This window comes from Falco peregrinus, chromosome 8, assembly GCF_023634155.1.
Source record: "Falco peregrinus isolate bFalPer1 chromosome 8, bFalPer1.pri, whole genome shotgun sequence".
Lineage (NCBI taxonomy): Eukaryota > Metazoa > Chordata > Aves > Falconiformes > Falconidae > Falco > Falco peregrinus.
This window is the reverse complement of record NC_073728.1, coordinates 18521000-18544482: the sequence shown is the minus strand read 5'-3', so window position 1 is coordinate 18544482 and position 23483 is coordinate 18521000. Positions and strand designations below refer to the sequence as shown.

At 37.9% G+C, this 23483-nt stretch overlaps 1 protein-coding gene across 1 annotated transcript in view; it reads right to left on the bottom strand.

Annotated features, from left to right (window-relative positions):
* Positions 1–23483, bottom strand: part of PDE11A (phosphodiesterase 11A) — a 135993-nt gene that overhangs the window by 82686 nt on the left and 29824 nt on the right.

Genomic DNA, 23483 nt, shown 5'->3' with positions numbered 1-23483 from the left:
GCGTGGCTGTGTGAAATGAATAAACTAGGCTAGTCAAATATTTGAGTACCTGTAGGACTGGCACTTTCACAAGGATGACAATGGATCAAAGTCCAATAACATTAGCATTTTTAAGCGACATACTGATAACAAGTTTGTAACATACTGCCACTGATTGATTCCCGAGCTTAGGTCTGAGATATTGAGTACATTTTAAAGGTGCTGAATAGCCTTAGCATTTGCAAAGCCAATGAGAGTTGGGGCACTCTGCCATTTACAGAGCCAAAAAAAAATGCTGCAGCAGCTAACCTTTCTTCTCCACAGTCTGTTGACTGGGAGATCCACCATAAGAAATCTTTTCTGTGACAAGTTTTGGCATTGAGAAAGTGGCATTTATCTTTGAAATTCAATTTAATTAGAAAAATATTGCTAACGCAGGGAAGTAGGCTATTGAGACTATGTGAGGAAAAAACCCCAAGAGTAGGAAGCATCCAGAAGAACCAAAACAGCAGCAAGTGCTGTTCTACTTTATCTTCCTTAAACACTCCATTGGCTACATGTCTACTTAGTGCGTGTTTGAGTAATGATGAGTTTTCGAAAAGTACCTTCAGATCCTCTGAATTCTGCACCTTCACAGCTGCTATTCTGTCAGAATAACTGCAGATTTTAAGGGTGCAGACAAATACACCTATATTGCTAACGCGCAAACACTTTACTTTCATCCTCTTCCCACAATGGTTCTCTCTGAAGGAAAATGACATACTTTAGACTCTACAAATACTCATCTTTTTGGGGAGGCAGTAATTAAACTAGCCAACTATCACAACAGATCTACAGGAAAGAATACACAAAATGGAAAATCAAGTGTAAAAAATTGCTAAGAGGAGTTCATTTTTTAATTATAAGAACTTATCTGAGTTCTTATATTCAGTTTAGATTTCCAAAATGAAACAAGAAGCCCTATGTATACTTTTTTTGTAATAGTACTAAATATCACAGCCAAGTAAGAGATGCAGAGCAGAAAACTTTAACCTACCAAAGTGAGACTGGGTACATTTTTACTTAATAAAAGTAAGTAAAGACTAGTATTTATTCCCCCACCCCAGCCCTGAAACCTCCATTTCCAAACGTAATATGCCCCTGTGGCAATGGAAAGCATACAAGAAGTTTATGAACCTTCGGCCATCACAAAAACAGTTTGCAAAGATGTCTTTTTTAGGAAGAAGAAAAAAATGATTTTGCAATATTTAAAAACACCGCTTTCTGGAAACCAAATTCCAGGAGACTAACTCTATACAGAAATTAACATCCATAAAACAATGGTTTATGAAATGTCAAGAGTCTGGAAAGCTGCTGACTTACATCACTGTTTTTGCCACTTAAACTAATTGTGTAAGGTGCAGTGCAACTAAGAAAGAAACACCAAGCTGTTTAGGACAATCAGCAGAAGAAATTAATAAATGTCCACAGATATGAAGAAAAAACCACAACCATCAGGTAGAGAGGAACCACCCTGTAATAACAGATTAAAAAATTATCCCTGTTTACCTAAGAACAACTGGCAAAACAAAAGCCTACAGTCGTTCCTCTTCTGTACGTTCTGAATGGTAAGGGTAACTGCTGCCTCAACAGCTTTTGTCAAATTATAATACAGTACTAAATAAACAAAGAATAAAGACGTTTCTAATGGTAACTGAATTTTAAATAAGTTTGGGGTTTTTTTTAACCAAAATTGCAGAATGGAGTAGAATTACCACATTCTGATTTCAAATTACAAATTTAAACCCAAACTACTCAAGACTGCTTTACAAGTACCTCCAACATGTTTGTGCTGTGGCTGTTGGCAGTCCATACAAACATGGAGTAACATAATCATCTCTCATCTGTCTGAGCCACATACTGTAAGGAGCTGGTATTATTATGTCAGATTGACTTCGGGGATTTTCCCTCCAAAGAGAACACAAATTGTTGAGGAAATGGCACATGCCACCATAAGCTGGATATATCTTTTTCTCTTCCTTCTAAGTGATAGATACATAATTACTAATCCTCTGGTGCTCCAAGGTAAAAACATATTGCATCACTGAACCATAATGCACTGTATGTAATAGAAGACTGTAATTCTGTTTCCACTTCTGCCAATTACTACTATTTATCCTTAAAAAGAAGGATGTAAATTTTCATGAGCATAAAATACAGTCCATATTTTACTGGTTTAATTCTCCAGCATGGATATGCTTCCGTAATATAATACTGACTTTTGGTAACAGCAAATAAATTGGGTAGAAGACTAAATTGCATTGTAAGGACACAGTATCGAAAGGTTGGCCATAGAACATTGTTAAGCAGTGTGTGAAAGGAAATGACACAGATAAATGACATGGTTATTTTAATTTTCCTTGGTGAGACAAGATCTTGTTAACAAAGAGCTGTTTTCTTTTTCCTTGTCTGCTGTTCTTCCAGCAGCTCTGAACAGGCCAGGACAGCTTGCCTCTACCAGCCAACATCCGTACAGGTTTTACCAAATAGTTTTATTACACAGTGAAGCCAACCTGACGCTGGATTTGCAAAGGAATTACTGACACCTGGTCCAAAGGTTGAGTATGCAACATATTTCCATTACACCAATGCACAAAAGAATGGTGTGAACTCATGGGAACACCTAACATACCCTTCTGAAGGACATAAAATAATTACGCTTTGCTATACTGAAGGCCATTAAAAAAATAATTTCCAAGCAAAATGGATTACATCTGAAAGAAAATTTCCTTCCACATCTATTTTGAACTAATGACAGGAAAAGAGCCTGCAGATTTATTAAACAAAGTAATTTCCTGAAAAAACAGATAGACAAAATATAAACCCATCAAAAGTATAGCTTTAACAGGTACACCTCATTAATTTATTCTGGCAAATAAGATTAGTTGTAATGATTCATCACAGTTCTTTGTGGCATATTAACAAACAAATCAGTAAATATGTAATAGTATATTTCATAAAAATGTTCCATTTGAGCAACAAGCTAATCTAATGAACACGCTGAGATGGTGGGAGACAGTACTATTTTTTTGTTGTTGTTGTGCCAACTATAAGGCATTCGGTTACAGTAACTGCAGGTTAACAATATTATATTATGAATTACCTGAGCATTCAGGGTCCAGATAACTTGAGCCAGTTTCTCATAACTAACCCTCCAAGAAGTGCCACATCCTTGGATAGCAACTACACTCACCTTTCAAATTCACAGCAGCATACAAAAGCTAAGAAGCTGTTCAATAAACCGTTCAACAAACTGTTCAATATTTTATCAGGGCAGGAAACATTCTATGAAAAGAAGATGAAGTAATGGGCACTATTACTATATCTCATTCTCTTAATTTCTAAATTATTTCATTATGGGGTTATTTTATGTTAGGAGTATTAAAACACAACTACCAAGGGAATGAACAGGATAAGTATCAGAAGCTTTAATAATCAGTTATGCAACCATTTACATTTTCAGCTATGTCCTGAAGATGACATATCTTTTCTGCAAAAATGACTGCCTTGACCATAGCTATTTTTTCCTTCCCATAGAAGGACATATTCCCATTGCCTTATTATCGCCACATCTCTTCAAACTTGTAGGCCCAAAGTTAGACCTTTAAATCCACAATAAGAACTAAAGCAGTAGCTTGATGCTTGGAAGTACAAAGGATTCCCAAATTCTGCAGTATTAACTGCTAGGACAAGAAAGCTGCAACCCGTGGTTGTTTCACTGCTTCTCTATGGCATCAGTTCTGAAATCCAAATGAAACACACCAGTTGTCCCTCAGAATTTCAGAGGACAATCTTCCATATGTTTCCTCTTCATAATCATAATTTTATAGAACAGAAGTTCCATACCTGGCTGCATAGCTGCCTGGGCACATCACAGCATTTTGACACCTACACTACAGCATCACAATGTCTTCAGATGTGACACTCATTTTCCCTTCATATGGCTTTTCATAGATCCTGAGACATAGAATACCTAAGTTAATAGGATGCTTATCAGTGTGCCTTTGAACTACTAAAAATAAGTTAAAGGTGTCTCTCGTGATCTGCGCTTGGGTTTCACAATAGTTTCATACATGATATAAATTTTTTTAACTGTCAGAAACAGGCAGGAGGAGACCTCTGGCCAAGCTCTTTCTGACGACACTGGTCCTCAAAAGAGACCACCTTTCCCTTCATTGCATGGCCTGGGCATGATGGTTCTTAAGGAACCTGCAAACCCCTCCTTTGCTACCAAGAAAAGCCCTTGCTGGCTTCTACTTTAAAAGTTCAAAAGAAAGCTGTTTTCTAGAATTGGGTGTCTCATCAGAAACAAGTTTTGTTTTCTCTCTACAAGAAGAAGGCATAAAAGCCTTTAGTTTCCTAACTTCAGTGGTTTTTTACCCTCACAAATAGCACAGATTCCACATTAACCACAAAACAGTATAAAATATTACTTTCCTTACCCTATTTAGGAATACAGGTGTTCATATCTACAGATCTCAACATGTTATTTTAAAAAAAGGAAAGCAAAAGACAGGTAATAATACAAGCAATGAAGCTGCACGCATGCAGACCTGCAATGCAGTAATTTACTAGCTACTTCTGAAAAATAGCCAATGCTGCAATGGCAGCACACTGCAGAGTTAAAATGCTAGCTTCACGCTTGCTGGCTGGAAATCAGCCCTGAGTCCAGCTTCAGCTAAATGCAATGACATTTACCCTGCCTCCCCTGCATGCAGTTTTGCCTGCACTAAGCATCCTCAGAGAGCACCCACTGCCATAACTATCTGATAAATACAGTCTAACTCACGGCTTCTGACATACTCCAAGCATCCCCCTGCCTGTGGTCACAAAAGAAAACAATTCCAATGTCTGATGGAAGAAAGGAGCCCTTCAGCAAGGCTTGCATACCCAATCTGGCACAAACTCCAGGTTAAGCTCTCAGCAAATGCTTGTCTGGTTCAACTGTTTTCTTTAGCGGCCACAGGAGCAACTTTTCTTTACACAGCTTGCTTGGTAAGCCTGGGGGGGAAGTAACCTAGTACAGGCTTCCTAGAAAGAGAAAAAACAAGTCCTTTTAAAGTAAATGTTTTTATTATAGTTTAAAGTTATGTTTTGTGAATGTACTTAAAACCAAGTCAGGGAAGCCAGCTGCTCTTTGAAACAATTTCGAAAGTGTTAAAAATGGGTTCAGAGAATGAAATATTCTACTGAATTCTGGAAACAATAAACCAAAATCAATTGCGCTGCGGTTAAGCACAAGCTTTCATCAAAACTCCATTACTTTCTGCCAACTGTGGAGGGTCTGGTTATCCATGTCTCTGATAAAATCTGTTCATCACCTAGGTTTGCAATTCTCAGAAATATTTTCCAAAATTATTTTTCCACCCCAAACATGGGCAGAACAATTACTTGGTGGAGACACCCCATGAATTATGGGCATACAAATAGGGCACATAGCTCCTGCTTATATCAGTGAGCCTGCCAGAGGCTCCTGGGCCAATTTTCTATTGCCTCTAACTCTTTTTTTTTTTTTTTTTTTTTTTAGTTTCCATTTGCCTGTGATTACTATTTATGCAGTACCATAAAAATGCCCTATTGCTCACAAACATACAGCAGCATCTCTGTCCTATAAAGCTCACTAGCTAAGGAAGCTTTTGGTGCCTGTGAATAGCCTGAAAAGGACCACAGGAACATTCCTTCAGCACTGACTCTGCTTGCCTGCCTCATATAATTACTGGCACACATTCAAACTAGATAACTGTGTCACCAGACAGATTACAACACACGTCTCCTGTAGGAGCAGACTTATTACAGTTTTAAAACCTGAATCCTATGTAGGTCACTGTCCTCACAAGCCATGGCACTGGGAGACTAACACATGCAGGACCAAGGGGCAGGAGAGGGCAGGAGTGCTGCTTAAAACGTCTTCAGCCTCAGCCTCTTACCTTTTTCCAGGCCCCCATCACTGCCCCCCCGGTTGCTACAGCACAAACCCCATCATCTCTCTTTTCTGCTACGGGCCTATGATCTTTAAACTGGGAAAACAAATGAACACATTTAATTTGATTTACAATAATGTAATTGTTAAACCATTTATCCAGTCAGAACTATACACATCTACTAATCTTATTTCATTTTTCTGGCAGATAATTGGAGGTTTCTTGCCCCAGTCACTTTAGAGCTAAACATAATTCATATCTGCCGTCACTAGCAGGAGGTGAAGCTCAAAAAAATATCTAAACAAGCCACACTGAATTACTGTCATACACACAAAAACATTGGCAGTGGCTATTAAACCTATTTTTAGCAATATTCTGTAAAGACATATTTAAACATTTTAACACTGCATTGAATTTAGCACGCCATATAAAGTAAGAAGGACAATAAATTGTACTGTAAATTTCCACAGAACACCTTATTTTAAATGCTGGTGTTCCAAATAAATCTGAAATATAAAAACATTTCTGCTAAAGACTAGAAAGCCAAAAATAATTTAAATATATGTAAAATGGCTACTATTCTAGGATCCAATCTTCTGATCTCATACATGCAAAAATCCAGCTTTTTTCACTGGAAATTTCTCCTTATTTTACACACACCTGAATCAGTGATACCCAGTATTAAGGCCTGTCCCAGCAAACACTTCAAACTGACACTCAGTTAGTTATTCAACATATGAAACTAAGCCAGGATTTCCAGCAGGAAGAGGGGGGACAAGAGAAGGAGAAAAGTTACACTATTAACAATAGTGGTTCTATCAAAATAAGAAGTGTATGAACTGGGGAAGAGTAGGGGTAATAGTCAAAGACAAAAAAGCAGTGACACAAGGAGCGTCACCACGCTAGTGTAAGCCCCTGTAAACCCAATGCCTGGCATTCAGCGCTTAGTCCTGGGGGTTCAGCCAATGCACATCAAGCTTGAAAGCAGGGAAAAGTCACCTTGCAGGCAGCCCCAGTGAGGGCTGAAAAGTTAAAAGCAGTATGAGTAAACCTGTAAACCAACACGCTTCTATATTATAAGCAAGCTGAAAGCCATGGAGACTCCTCACTGTAAAGGCTACTGAGGACTCTCAAATCTGCACGGTGGAGGTATGCACCACGTCTGTGTGAGCGCCTGCAGTTGGAAGGCCTTTAAATCAACCCAACAATTATAGATGATGTTTCCTTATCAAGTTTAGGGTTTCCATCCATTGGTTTTGAAAGTTAGCAGGGCACCATCCTTTGTAGCAAAGTCTTACAGAAAAGTGCTAGGCAGCTTTTATTAGTTCATCTGAAATAGCATTGAGCAGCATCATGAAATGTCAACAAGTGTCCTCAAAACCACAACTCCTACCCACCACCTAACTTTCTCTCCTTCAAAGGCTGAACATCAGTCATCTTTGACACATCCAAATTTTACCATCACCTTAATAAAAGCCAATCTGAGAGGGTTCACAGAGGACATTTTACCTGTGTAAAGTTTTCTAGAGAGACCAAGAGGGGCTCTTACTGCCTGGCTGCTCTCTCCTGTTTGAACACGAGCCACTAAAGGCCAGTCCCCAGGCACAGCAGCCTGCAGCCATTGAGTTCTGCAGTGCCTTAAATCTCAGTACATGAAAGCACTTTGGCAGACCATGAGAAAGTTTTACAGCAGCCATATCATGCCATAATTTTTTTCTAGAGACAGCAAAAATGAGCCAAAGAAAGATCAATTGATTTATCTGAGGGGAGGAAGAAGGTCACAAAAAAAGATTTTATCAAAATTTTGAAAAAGCTCCTGGTTCCCACTATGCCTGCATCAGTGGACCCAGCCTGCCCAAGACACTGTTTATAAAAGCTTTATGCTTTATAAATGTAGCTGCATGAGACGGAAAGATCTTGGTATTGGCACTGCAGAGTGAGAGCAGTGAAGAATGATACTATCAACACACACATGCACACACAAAAAAAAATAGCTGCAGATCAGAACTTTAAATTGGCACAGAAGAATTAATAAGTATCACTATAAAATTGATTTTTCCTACAACACAATTGCAGACTTTGGTTTTATCATGTCAAATTGCACCACGTGTCTGATCTCTTGCAGGTAACTGACCATGCTAACTGAATGGTATTGAAACCAAGAATAAATTCCATATGCATCCATACACCGAGAATGTCATCTTCAAGTCAACAGTTCTACTTACAACTCGGTTGTCAACTCCCAATTCTTGTCGATGATGAGAACTAAATTTGTTTACATACTTCTTGCCGCAGTTTTAAATATTAGAGTACACAAACTGAAAATTATTTCTACTAATTCTTGGCTTAGCCATAACTGAATGAAGATGTCTTCTTTTGCTTTTTGTACAAATTAAATTTTAATCTGGAGCCAGAGTACAGGCACAGAATCAGAATCACAAACTGGTTGAGGTTGGCAGGGACCCCTGGAGGTCATCTGGTCCAGCCCGTGCTCAAGCAGGACCACCTAGAGACTGTTGCCCAAGACTGTGTCTAGACAGCTTTTGAATACCTCTAAGGATGAAGACTTCACCACCTCTTTGGGCAACATGTGTTCTCAAAAGTGTTTCCTGATGTTCAGACAAAGTTTCCTGCGTTTCAGTTAATGTCCATTGCATCTTGTCCTGTCACTGGGCACCACCTGGCTACATCCTCCTTGCAATCCCCCATCACCTACTTAAACAGACTGATGAGATCCTCCCCCATAAGCATTCTCTGCTAAACAGTCCCAGCTCCCTCAGCCTTTCTTCATAGGAGAAATGCTCCAGTTCCTTAATCATCTTTGTGTACCTTCATTGGACTCTGTCCAGTATGCCCATGACTGTCTTGTACTGGGAAGCCCAAAAGTGGACACAGTGCTATGAGTCATGAGTGAAACTTAATCCTGCTGTTGCATAAACACTGTATGCAGTTTAACAAAAAAAGAATTTAGCTCATCTATATATAACAGTCAGTAATATCCCTGTGATCTCAGCACAAAGTTTCTATTCAGGTCCTTCTCTTGTATACTTCAAAAAGTGTTTTGTGATTTTTGAAGAAAAAAATTACTTGAACAGTAACCTCTTTTCATATCGGACTTTGTTTAACAAAGAGAGAACATTTTGGGCAGAGCTTACTGCAGAGGATTCTTTGCTATGCTGAGGTCCTCTTTCAGCAGAGTGGGTTTTCTTGCCTGACTAAAGCCAATGCCAGTAAAAGTTCTTTCTTCTAACTGAAACCGCAACTGGAATACAAATGACTGAATCTAACATGTAAACCAACAAGATTTCCTGGATTAAACTGTGTGTGGTATGAATAAGTTTAGCTACCCTGACTGTCCACCGTTTGCAGTATTAGTCCAATAGGCATGGAAAGGGTTGCTTGTGTTCAACTAGAAAAAAGCGTGAAGCAAGTTTTCCAATACAAGTAAGATCCAAAATTTGGGGTAAAGCTTAAAAGAAAGCCAGGGACTCAGGACACCTGCTGTATTCCTTCCATTACTGCTTGTCAAGCAAAGCATTTCCAGTGTTTCTTGGGCTACAGAAACTTTACCCCCCCAAATCTTCAATGGAGTAGAAATATCCCACAAAGGATGATGTTTGGCATAACTAAACGTTCCTTTCACCACATTATGTCTCTTGTCCAACCAGGATGCACCTGTACCTCGACCTTTTCTTCCATAACACATAGAAGCATCACAATACAACATAATCACATCATGTCTTTGACATACATCCTTATGTTATTTTGTTGAGCTTCTCCTCAACACTGGGAAAGTTGTCAGTGGTGTTCTACAGTTGCCTATTTTGAGTGTATGTATATTTAGTGACTAATATAATTGCTACTAAATGTCATGGCACCTTATGCTGGTGACACTTGTCTACTCTTCATACATTTCTCCTGAGAAAGATGTTCTTATTCTCCTTTCCAGTTTTTTAAGATGAAAAATAATTGTAAGAAATACAATGTACTCTCAGTGTATCATTTTTATCCATGTATTTTTTCTTAGAAATGCAGTTTCTGCAACAGTGCAGAATCTTATTCTAGCGGAACTGATTATACAGCTGGACACACTTGACAATACTATTATCTGAATCTGATTATAAAAATTAAGTAATCTGAATTCGTTTCTATTATAGCATTTTCAGACCTGAGTAAAAGCCCTTCTAACAGTTACAACAGGTATTGTAATTTCTACCTATCACATTGTGTTAATGTTTCACATAAGGAAGTAGGGGAATAAACCTTACATTTGCCTTTAAGAAAACAGCTCACAAACCCTCATATTTAGCTCATATGTGAAAAAAAACCCCATAGTATTGTAATAATATAATCTTTAGAACAGTTTCCATGCTAAGTGACAGAGAATCTCCCAGAGGGAAACTTATCTATAAATCTAGACAGCATAATTCTTAGTGGTCTAAGGTTAGTTAACTACTGTATTAGGGACAAATGAAAACTAATGTAATACCAAGGCAATAAAAAAATTCTTACATTTCTTAAACCACAAGGAACAGAAATATTAATTCTTCTTCAAATGAAAGGCACTTCTGAAAGACCATCACAAAGTACAGAAAAAAATCCTTAACTGTTTTCTTAATAAAAAACCCTCTTTTGGTAAGATCTAAAGCCACAAGTTTAGAAAAAGTGATCTAAATTCGTGCTTCAATTTCTTCACTACTTCTGTGCTTCTTCACTACAAAAACAGGAAAAGAACATATATGGGGGAAAAAGATTGTCCAGCAAATAGTATAATGTGCAATTTATGAAGATACACAAGTATTCAATCTGCAATATTGAAAATATATCAGTTCTAGAACGCATACGTGTCTTCATATGAAGACGAATCCACTTCTGTCTTTGATCTTTGCTTACAACAAATAACTTGAAGCCTTTTTGAATTCAATTGTTTTTCCCAGAATCTTCATTAGACATCAATAAGAAAGAATCAGAGCATGGATGAGAGCCACGAGCTTCAGGAGTCAGGTATCCCCTTCCAGCTTAAGTTAAGTTGTGCAAGGACAAACTTTGCCAGACCAGTTAGAAGTCAGTCAGGCATATTCCTGAACTAAAAGCTCCTTCCTTTTTTCCTTTCCCTGAAATTCCATCCAAAGCCAGCACCTTATCGTAAGTGCTTTTTTGGTACTTGTTCATCGCCTCCTTACAGCCTCCATTAACTCTACAATCAGGGAGGTCAATACCATTTACTGCTTCCAGTTTCAACTAATGAAATTTAAAAAACCAAAATCAAGTAATAATTTGGGTATTTCCCCAATTCCTTAAAACTCACACGTATATGTTCTAAAATGATGACTTACAGAATGCAGCTTTGATAAGCGTTTTGTGTGTGACGTTAATCTATTCAGTTGAAATTGTAGTAATTAATGCAGACTGTAAATTAGAGTCTTCCAAAACTGCCTTTTGAGCATAACTGATCAACAACACACCGGGAGAAGCGCTGCATTCTATATTACTGCAGCCTCTGAGTTTTAAGACTGGGTGGGCTACAGCAGCCTGACTTGAAGAATTTGATTTTTAGTGTGCTGCAGACTTCAAGGGGCTGATGAAAGTGTGGGGGCTGGTTTGGATGTGAGCCACGCTTTTTCCACACATCACTGTGTCTCCTGCACTAATGACTCACACCTGCACGTGCTGCTATCTGACTTCTAGGCAAAGTTATTTATAAACTGGAACTGCAGGGCCAAATCCTGGTGGTATAACTAGATCATGATTTACCTAAAGCGCCTGTATGTGAAGCACAGACAATTTGGGGACACTGCATTCACTCTCCTCTCAGATGTCATGGAAATTGGACATGGCTCCTCCCCTAATAAAACCCACATGACAATTTTATCTTTCAGATTGCTACGGATCTGAGGTGGTAAAGCACTACTTTTCACCTGACCGCAAGATAAACATAATCACAGACTTCCAAGGTCCTCTGGACACACAAAACCATTCTATCTTCTCTCACAGCAGGTATAGGAATTATTTGCCATACAGGCTGTTTATACCTGGAGACTTGTGTATTGCAGGCCACTGCAGACAAGAAAAGATACTTTATTCAATGAAAAATACTGTTGCCCCAAGCTTGTGGTTACAGTCTTGCCTGAAGTGTCTTCTCACTCACTGGTCCAGAGAAGTATCCAAACCTTCATGTTTCAGTCTTTGCTTTCAGACACTCTTCCCCAGTGCTCAGAGTCTTTTGCTAGTTAAGACTGCAGAAACATCACCATTTGGTAGCAATTACATAACTACTTCCCCTTTCTCTGCAACTGGCCATGAAGTGGTTTTACTACAGCTTCAGATGAGGCCATTTGTCTTCCTTTCTTTCTTTGGGGTAATTTGGTGAAGGGCACAAACCCCAGTTCAGAACAACTGCTTAAATGACCTGTGAGAACAGCATTATGAACCACAGAATGAGTTACATCCTCAGAGATATGAAACAGTGATCTGCTGCAGCGTAAATTTTCAAAGATGTTAATCTTATACCTAGTAAGCACACAGCATCCTGCCCCTTAATGCTCAAAATCATATGGTGTTTTGAATCTTTAATTGAAATGTTACGTATCTAAACAAAGTTCTGATGAAATGGAAAAAAACCCAAGCCCTTATATAGAAAATCAGGTGTACAAGCAAGCCTGTAACAGTTATTTATACAGACTTGCATTTTGCTTCCAGCAACACAAGGTTCTTCTAAACATATACTTATGTATACTTCATTGCGTTGCCTCAGAAGGGAAACAGTAAGGTATTAATATTTATATGGCTGTTGAACTGGAGGGCATTTGATTTTAGGTAGCTGAGTTGTGTTCAGAAATCAATATGCTACTGTCGTCCTTCGTGCAAATTTACTGATGTTAAGGGCTTACTTCTGCATGTGTTTTTAACAGTTCAATCTGGGGCTAAATTATTTTAAACATTTACAAAGCACCCAGAAAAGCAAGGCTTCACCTCCAGCTGCAACCTTTAAGTAGCATCATAGTTCATTCAGCCTTAGCTAGTTCTGTAGTACCAAGGAGTAAAATACTTTACAAACTAAGTAAGGATATCTGGTCTTTAAGCTACAGAAATAATAGGAAAACAGTCTGTCCTGTCATCATACAGACTTTTCTGTCCTCATAGACGTTTTATTAAAAAACTAATGAAAAGAACAGTGTTCTTTGATTTGATTAGAATTTGAGTAGACTTGCTCATTTTTTTTGTCTCCATAATTTTGGACTGCAAAAGTTGTCATTAAACAAGCAATCAATACTAACCAAGGCAAGGCTGAACGATCAGGGAAGTGCCCTGGGTCATACACCCTTGCTTCCCACAGCTGAGCAGAGCTACAACAGAATTGCAGAGAAAAATTAAAATTTAGCTCACTGTGCATCTGCCCACATTTGCTCTCCTTTTGCTTTTATTCCTTTTCCATATGAGTTTAAACATTTTCCTAATGCCATGTCTTTATCTGCTTAAGAAACTATCAATCTTAGCTTAGATTATCTTTTGATAGGTTTTCAATCTTGCTGCAGTCCTTAAACCCACTCATTTTTCCATCTTTTCTGCCTTCTTTTTCTAATATCGGTTTACACACTTCTCAAAATTCTTATTTCCAACTCCATCTCTACTTTTGGAACAACCAATTTTAACTTAGCTATTGCATCTCCAATAAGAAGTCTATCTTTCTTTGTTTTAATTAATTTGATGTTCTGATTTTTTAAAAAATAAAAGTCTTTTCTTTATTCACAGAACTGGAATAGCCCAAGAAAGAACAGGTGAATTCTGCATGCTAGCTTGTCAATCGTCTTGAAATACCATATAGGCAGATAAACAGGATTTATTTTTGTACTTTTTCATGACAGAATTTTTACGCGTACCTGTATGACAGTGAATTTTACAATGCTTCTAAGAAACAGAACTCAAAGCACAAATTGATTTCACTGAAAAAAGACCAATAGATGGTGCCAGTACTATCAAATCCAAAGTACCAAAGAGCTCTGTATCTTTACACAAATTGCCTGAGGCATTTAAATAAAGAGCTTGCTGCTCCATTTTCTGTGAAAATAAAACCCACTGTGATTCTGAAAAGTTCATTTTTAATTAGCAACTCTAAATCTGATTTCAGATGCTGTGAAAAAAGACACACTGAAAAAAATCCCTATAGCACATACTACATATAATCTCCTCAGTGAGCACACATACTAATCATCAAAATAATTGCAACTGTGATAGGCCTTGAATAAGCAAGTCCAACTACACTGAGTACTACTTAAAAACCTCTCAAAACGGACCACCAGTTGAAGTTTTATGCAAAATTTAAATCAAAGAGTCTTACCTCACCAATAGCATCTTAGGATACTTTTTGTTGTTCAGATGCTACTTTGGCTCACGGGTAATAAAAGACTGCAATGACATTTACACAGTCACTGGGACTAAATGGTGTCATAACCAGCTCCCTCTGCAAAACCTGCAGTGGTACAGTTGCGTCAGAGACAAGCTGTGTCTTCAACTAGCATACAGTGGGCACCATGTTTACACTCAAAACAATTAAAGACCATACATAATAGATTTTTTTCCCATGCTTTTACTATGTTTCTCACAGCTACATCATGCAGGAGAATATGTTAGAGTGATTATTTTAGTAGTTTTACACCAATGGTAAAAAAAGGGGGGGAAGGGGCAAATCAAAATTTGTAATTCATACAGTGATCAACGTCAGTGTGTCTACCCATTTCCTATGGAGTTCACAGATGAGGAGAACAGGTGTAACGTTTGCTATTCCATGTCACCCCAGCCTCAGCCCCACTTCCTATCCTTTGGTGTTGAGGAATCTTTCCTCTACGATGTTCTTAAGGTCTGCCTAGTTTTTATTTTATAAAAACAGACATAACTTTAGATGGTATTCACAAATTCATACAGAAGATAACTTTATCACAGTACATCCGGTACACATATGTACAACATACACATAAACCAAAAATGAAAGATATGACAGATAAAAGAAGAAAATATAGAAAAAGAATTAGTGTTTTTCACATTTCCCAATTAATGTTGAAATACAGTATCACTACCAAGCTCAGGACAAAGTTGACTCTGTAGCTTCCTAAGATCAGACCTAATTACTGTCAGAGGCAACGTCTCATTGCAACAACAGACTGAAAAAGCTTGATAAGAAAAATGAGTTCTGAATCAAAGGGGTTATACTGTCTCATGTGTGTGCTGGCTCTCTGAAATGAACGTATGAATTGCTGTACCACCACTTTATTTTGTGAAATTCTAAAAGACATTTAACGCAAAAGAAATTCAAATACAATAGATGCTAACTAATTTTTCCAGATGTTCTTATTCTCATTCAGCTTCCTAGGATCAAAGAATTTACAAATCAAACCTCTGCTTTCAAAGGTGCTACTTCTGACTGGATACAGGTTTTATTTCAGTCTGATTGTTCACATATACATAACCACAGAAAATGAAATGCTGACCTAGACCATAGTTGTGTTAACATATATATTTTTCTTTAATAAAATATACAAGGGCAAACTTATACTTCGTAAAGCTTCTGTCCCAAATCCTCAAGAAGTCATAATTAGTATGGGGCATTTCCTTTAACTGAATTCAACAATTCACTTTTTCTCATGCAAGCTGCACTTACGCTGCTTTCAACGTGATCATCTCAGAATATCATGGGCATACAATTATTTTCTCTCTTATTAATGGAAAAGAAGATTAGTTCCAGGACACAAAGAAGTAAATGGTCAGAGTTGTGGTTTCTTTCTCAGCTCCACCACTGACCTGGAAGGTTACTGCAAGCCAGTGCTTCTAAGTGAACGCCACCAGAAGATTTCAAAGTACTGTGAAATTACCACAAGGGCACAAAATGTTTTCATTTCCCAAAGAATTTTCATTGAAAGCCAGATTCTTCCTCTGCTCCCATATCAATATGAAAGTTTAAGTTCTTCAGAGATCAAGTTTTCCATAAGAACAATTATAAAGACAATTTTTTTGCTCATGTTTTTCCTGTTCCCCAAACAGCTCTTTCTTTTCTCCTACAGTTGTTCTGTACTGAAGAACAGAAAAGGCAACAGACAAGCACTGCTTGCTTTCTGTGTTAGTTACCGCTGTGGATCACAGCCTCCAGCTTCAGAAGTGCCAGACCTTCTCCTTGTCTTGCACTAACATTTCCCTTCTCTGGGACTCTGAGGAGCATTGACACTGCTCTTAGGTCTCCTTGGGAGGAGATGTCTGCATAAAGATGTACTATGTTCAGATCTGCATAAAGATGTACTATGTTCAGATGATAACAGCTGGTAAATGAAGTGCTGTAAAGCCAAAGGAAACTGAAACCATGGGTTTCCATGCCTGAACTTTGTCAAGTATGCAGACAAGCATACTGAAAACTGAGACTTTCAGAGTCATCCTGCAAGCATGTGATCTATGTGACAACAAATGTTACCCTTCCTACCATAATTAATCAGGCTTGACTTATTACCAATATCTACTAGAGCTAGGAGACTAACTGTAATAAATACACAAATAAATAAGTATGAAGCTTCATTTTGAATATAAAAATCAATTTCCTGCTGATGTGTTCAGTATTCTTTTACACTGGGGGGGGGGGGGGGAAGAGAAGCAAGCTGCACTTGAATTTATAATTGAATTTATAAGTAATTCTTATTTATGAAAAAAAAATTTCCCTTCCCACACACTGTTTGAAGGCAGACAATGGGAACAATGTTACATTCAAAATACCAGTAGCAAAGTGATACTTCGGGCATTGCCCTAAGCGCAAGAGAAATGTGGAAGGGTAGCAACCAGTTATCTTACACTTTTTGGATTTCTGAAGGCAAAAGTCAGGCCATGAATGGCTACCACAAACCCTTCTGCAATTTCTAGAAATGTGTGGGGAAACTCTTCAAACACATGAGTTGGGAAAGGACTTGCTTCATTGAGGAGAAGGAGCCATTTCTGATCACAAGAAAATTAAACACAGATAACAGGTACAGATTTAACATTTATATTTTAGTAGAAGTACTGAATTTTTCACACTGCTGCCCCATATTTTTAGGCCCATTTAGACCAATTGTGACTGCCAGCTGGTTTCAGGTTTCATTAAAAGGAGAACTAGATTAAGGAAGTAAATATTGCTTTGAAGCAATGTTATTTTATATAAGGAGTACTTTAAGTCTCATCATGTTGAGCCAATTAGAAAATAAGCAGAAGTTTTGGTTTAAATGCTAACACCCTTTGAGTTAGCCTTCAGTCAAAAACTCAGGGCTCTGCTCTTTCTCACTAACATGTGCTCACAAATCTCTGTTATTTCTGCTTACACAGATATGTAAGTCATAAGCATCTCTGTTTTGGGCTGTGACAAGTGCAAGTCAGTTTGGGGACCTCTGCTGACTTGACCCTTATGTTCCACAAAGAACCCTAATTGCTTCACATGGCTTACAATAAATGAAGAGTCCAGCAATCAAAGCTACCAACTTTAAGAAGGTTTAGTCCAACACTTGAAAATACCAACATGTACATTTATAATGCACTTGCTGTTCCATTAACCAATGAATGGATAAACACTCTCCTTGTTTTAAATATGAAAGAGTGTTGTGATTGTCTCCCTGTGTTTTACAGCATGAGTCATCTTGCATAAAAAGCCCCCTGATTTCAAGTGTACTGCAGAACACCACATTCATTTACTTCCAGCTGTGTGGAAATCTATAATCTGAGTGTCTGAGAGCTCTTTGGATGTGAGCTGCTGCCCATTCATACAGTTGGTAATACAACTGGCTAATAGTATTGAACCCAATTATTTGTGTTATCCTGTATAATACAAAATATAATTGCGGTTCTAATTCAATAGCATTAAAAGACACACAGAGAATTAAAACCTCATGTAGAAAACTGACTGCATTTCTCACAAAGAATAATGTAGTGCTCCCTGTAAAACAAAAATGGATTTTTAGTTAAAAGGGACAAATTTTGACCTTTCCTTCCCCAGTCTCAACTCAGGAGACCACTGACACCTACTCTTCTCCTTAAGTCATAGAAGATACATATAGGTGGAAGGCAGATATGCACAGGTGAGAATTGTATATATAAGTAGATAGCACAAAGTGAAAGGTGGCATTTGGAGCTCTTACAGACTGCAGACAGCCCAGAGAAGCTGCAATAAATTAGACTTGCTGGATTTGACTGTTCTAATGTCTACTGAACATTGCAGTGACCTCCAGAGTACCAAATAATCTTGAAAATTTAAAACAGTTCCTCTCCCTCCAAGCTGATCTCTCCTTATAATGCTTCTGCCAGGTATAAGAGATTCTCAGCTAAGGACTGCAAGAATTGAACCGAATTCTGTGCTTTGTATGCTCTCAAGTCAGTAGAGATTACCAGTAAATACACCATTTATAATCAAGGCTTACAACCATATATAAAATCTTGTCATCCCCCCAAGTCTGGTGTATTGTATATGTAAACTGTAATCTCAGTTGCATGACACCTTGTACATAATTTTAAGAGTTTTATTATGGCTTTATTAACAACCTGACAGAGGTATACCTTCTCCCTTCACTAATTACACAAATGCAAAAATCTGTTTCAAAAAAACACACTGTAAGGAAAAACATATGGCTGCAGAAGACAATAGTGAAAGCTCCTTGAAATAATGTCTAATTTAACCCTAGGTTCCTATTATCATCAGTAGAGTTGTATTGCTATGTCTGTGCAGCACTGAGTGATATTTTCCTACTACATTTTAATAATACTGCTAACAGGGCATAATTCATCAATAATGCCCTTTTACGCAAAAATACAGTTTTATTTGTCCAGAGTCAGGGAAAATTTCCTGCCCAAAAGAATCCACATGCCTCCACAACATGAAGGAAAAACTTTCTTAGTGTGAATCTATGTCTATGCTCTGGGATACATAGTGCCTACGATGAAAATCTATATAGTATGTCAAAAAAGATTACAAGAAAGGTGTATTGAAGTGTGCTGATGCAAAAAATATGAACTGGGAACTAAACAGAATTTATGGAACCTACTCCAAAAAAAACAAAAGTATGCCGAAGAGCTGGCTTTCCTGAAAACGTTAACCATGTTGATAGAGCAAAATCATCAACACAGTTGGGGTTCTTTTGTTGCTCTGGTGGTTTTTTTGTAAGGAAAACACTTAGTATGTTTTCAATAGAAAGGAATCTTTCCTAAAGATTTCTAAACAAAACTGTATCAGGATCCTTTTACTGTATTGTAACCACTAATCCACAACTGCATTAATGCAAAAGTGGCAGAGGTATCCATCTATTATTCTGTCCCTGGAAAGACTAGATCCAACTTTTGACCTAATGCCACCATCCTGTGATTACCTGAGCCAGCCCAATCTGCAATCCTAGTCTAGTTCTTAGAGGTGAAGAGTTTGCCACTTTTACCGTTTCTCAACTATGACTACTATTATGTGATTTTTCTTCTTCCCTTGATGTTTCTTTTTGTGGCCTAGTTTCAGATGAAAAATTTATAAAGCACAAAAATTAAATTCCCTCAATGTGTCCAAAAGGTCTACAGAAGCCTACTAAAAAATCATCAGACATGTATTTACAACATCCCATCTGTCTTTTCTTTAATACTTCCTAACACCTCTTTGGGGAAGCTGCCTCCTGCTTGCTGCCTGTACAGCACCTACCATACTGGGGTCTTGGCCCATGAGTGGGGCTTCAAGGTAAAAAAAAATAATATAAAAAAAAGTATAAACACATGAAATAAAAGCACACTTTCAAAAAAGATAAACCTACAATGAGCCTAAAAAAGCTGAAGATTCATCATCTCTGTATCACTTGTATTGAAAATTTTCTCATTAGATTTACCACTCGTTTTCTTGAGAGAATGTAAATAATTACTTAAATAATTTGTTGTATTACATATGATCTCCTAAAAAGGAATCACAACATATAATAGAATTTGGTTTAGGACTGTTCAAGAGCAGCATATATTAATGATGATGCAAAATACACAGTATTTTACTTACAGGTTTGGCTTGGAACTTGCACACAGTGAGCACCCGAGAAGGAGCTGCACTGCCCAGAAATGAAGGCTTGCCCCCATGTCAGACCCCAATCTGGGCACCACTGCAGTCAAACCAACACCAAGGCTTGAACCCTGGATTCCATGTTTTTAGTTGACTGGTGAATTTTAACTAGAGTATATTTTATTTGGAGCACTTTCTGGTATTCAAGAGCTGGCTAAGAATCCCATATAGAGACAGACAGTGGTTATATCTAAGCACAGTTAGTTTCAGGATCCCTTGCAGCAAGCCTTTGCAGCAGAAGAGGTGGCGGCTAACAACAATAGTTCAAAGAGCTAAGAAACAACACAGGGTAAACTAGGGACTCTATTCAAGGAAAAAAAATGGCATTATTTCCATTTCTACCTGAAAAACAAGTACAGTACCAGTAGTATTTGCTAAACAGTTTAAATTGTTTAAACAAAAAGTCTTAAGGGTCTTAAAAACACAGTAGCTTCCATATCAGAACTATTAACTTTTATTTTGCTTTTTTAAGCAGATACAATATCCCAGAGCACTTAGACAACCCAGTTAGACCAGCCTAGACCTTTGTTTTATGGCTTGCCTCTTTTTGACTATTTAATTCCTCTCCCTCTCACATACTTTCCCCCCAACCCCCCAATTTAACCTAGGCCAGGAGGTGTTCTCATGTCTACAACATAAAAAAACAAATCTGGGACTGTTGAAAAGGCATTAATATTCTTGTAACCAAAGCTGCCAGCTACATACAAAAAGCAAGAATGAAGAGGTGACTTCCTGAAGAATTTCATAAGCTTGCATAAAACCTTGGTACCACTTGCCTGAAACGTCTTACCACACAGTTACCACTGCTGCAGGTAACTATGCTTGCAGGATGACAGGTGAAAAAACAGAATACATTAGAAGTTTGTTAAAACTCGAGTTCAAAGAACCAACTAGCCTGCAGTATTTTTAGGCTTGGCATCCTGACAAATGCCTTCTGAAAGTATTAGTACTGAGCAGCACATGACAAGAAGAAAAATTAAGATACATTTGTATCCTAACCTAATTTCCAAGACAACTCAACTGAAGTTCTTACCAATTTTGCCTCTTAAAAGGGGTGTGTGAAAGCAACTACTATCTTACTAAAATTCCCGAGGCTTTGCCTATTATTTCAAGACAGCTATCCAACAATTAAAGCTACCCTATAAACAAAGCTCAATTTATGTCAGGATTGATTTGTTGATTTTTCAGGTTTGTTTTGTTCATGGGTTGGTTTTTTGCCCCTCCCCTTTCTTCTTTTTCCTCTACATTACATTTCTCCTTGCGTATTTAAGGGTATACAACCAGCTCCTCAGCTGTGCTATTATTTAGCCTGGCAAACAGAACTATCATTTTTTGTTGGCTATGTGCACCACAGATGCAGTGATGTATGTCCTCCACCCACTACTGCTATCATGACCAGAATTGTTCCTCTTTGCATCTGGTGGATCCTTTCTCTTTTTTAGTTTCTGCTTTTGTTTCATGGATGAGCAGCCTTTCTGCTGATCTTTCTTACAAAGTGCTCCATTTCACCTTGGCGAGGGATAGTCACCAGTTTCATACTTCCCACATACTCTCCATTTTCCTCTAACTTTTTATTAGATATTGTGCCTACAGTTGTTTTGTTGGTTGGTTTTTTAAGTGCTGTATCTTTCACTTGCATTGCTACCTTTAGGTCCCTGCATGACAAGGATCAGTAAGGCAGAAAGTGAGAAGAAAATCCCTCTTGTATTGCAGAATAATAAGCGAGAAATAAAACAGTATTACAGGAATAAAAATTTAATGCAAAGAGATAGGACAGCAAAACAAAGGAAAATTATACACAAAACTAAAAGGGTAAAAAGGCTTAATAAATTAAATGGGCTCAAAAAGAACAGACCCACTGCATTGTACATCATATAGCTCAATTGGACTTAGTTGCTCGTATCTGCAAATAATTCGGTGGGGACATAGGACATTCTACATCCTTGCATTCACTTCTAGTAATATCTGAAATTAGAGACAAACAAAGCTGTATGACAAACAGTGCCAGACCAGGATAACCTCCAGGAGCAGCTTTCATTGGAATGAAATCTAGTAGTCCTCTGAACATACAGAACTTCTTATAACACCAAGAGATTTTGTGGAATGACCTTTTCTACCACCATGTTCAGTGTCTGAGTGAGAAGTGCTACATGTTGAGCTCTATCAAAGCAAGTCTATTGAGACTCTTAGCCCTTTCACAAATGCACCCATCTGCACAAAGCACAGGGAGGAAACAGACATTTGCAAAAGGATAGCAACAGGATAGGAAAAAGGGAACACACCATGGGAAGACATGTTGCAAAAAGGATGACACAACCGTTCAAGTGGGAGAAGAAAATTGAGAGATGCAGAATAAGCCATAAACTAGAAAGCAGAATGACAAAATTTTGAGGATGCAATTAAAAAAAAATTTTTTTTAAACTACATTGACAGCATTGGGCTCCTCACAGTATCCGTGACGTGTATCCAGCTATGTGTATCCCAGCTCACAGCCAATGTCAAGGTTTCCTTTCCAGAACTTTGGTATGCTACAGCTCGACAGAGAAAATTTTCTAAAAAGTTTGAGAAAAATATATTTTGAGTAGAATAGAAGAAAAAAGGAAAATTCAAAGGACTTTCTGCCAGACAAACAAAAGCAGCATGGAAACATTCACCTTAAACATCTAAAATGTGATAACGCTATAAATAATTTAAAAAATATCCTGTTCAGCTGCTTTCAGCATCTAACAAAATAAAAGGTTGTTTAATTTTTAATAATTGATGGCATTGATGTGTCAGTCTGGCAGCGTATGCGGACACAGTGGATAACTTCGTGGATGAACAGGGAGGTAGCTACCGAGTGCAAGGCATTTCTTGGATCAGGTAGCCATAAGACTGTCATTGAGTGAAGATGCCTGAAGTAAACTTGATTTCTTGCTTTTGGTGTCTGAATCCATTTTTGGGTCTGATTATCTCCTCATCTTCAGAACAACATTGAAAAGTGGGAGGCAAATAAGGTCTGAGGCTACACAAATTCATAGTAGAATAGAAAAATACTGCTCAGAAAGTAAGCATGACTCATGAAAAGCCCTGAATGCAGTTGTGAACGCGACTTCAATTGTGGCAGTTACTAATGTTTGAGTACTTCAGACTACGTTAAATGAAGTCTCAGTTATTCACACGAGATAAGGATATCGATATCCAAATTGGCCTCGTCTCCTAAGTCTGTTGCAGACAAACTATGAAGCAAAAAGATCTTGATTATCTTCCCATGTACACACATGGTTTTAAGAGGACTAACTCTATTCTTCAGCATTGCAGGCATAAAGGAGAGGCCTCTGCAGGGGTTGTCAGAATCAGACGTGCAAGTAAATGAAGTTAGGTTTATTAAGATTTTTATGTAATACAAAGGGGATGACAAACTCCAAAAACCACGCTGTTGCCGTAACGCCTCGCATCCACTTGATGGCAGTGTGAACAGGCTACTT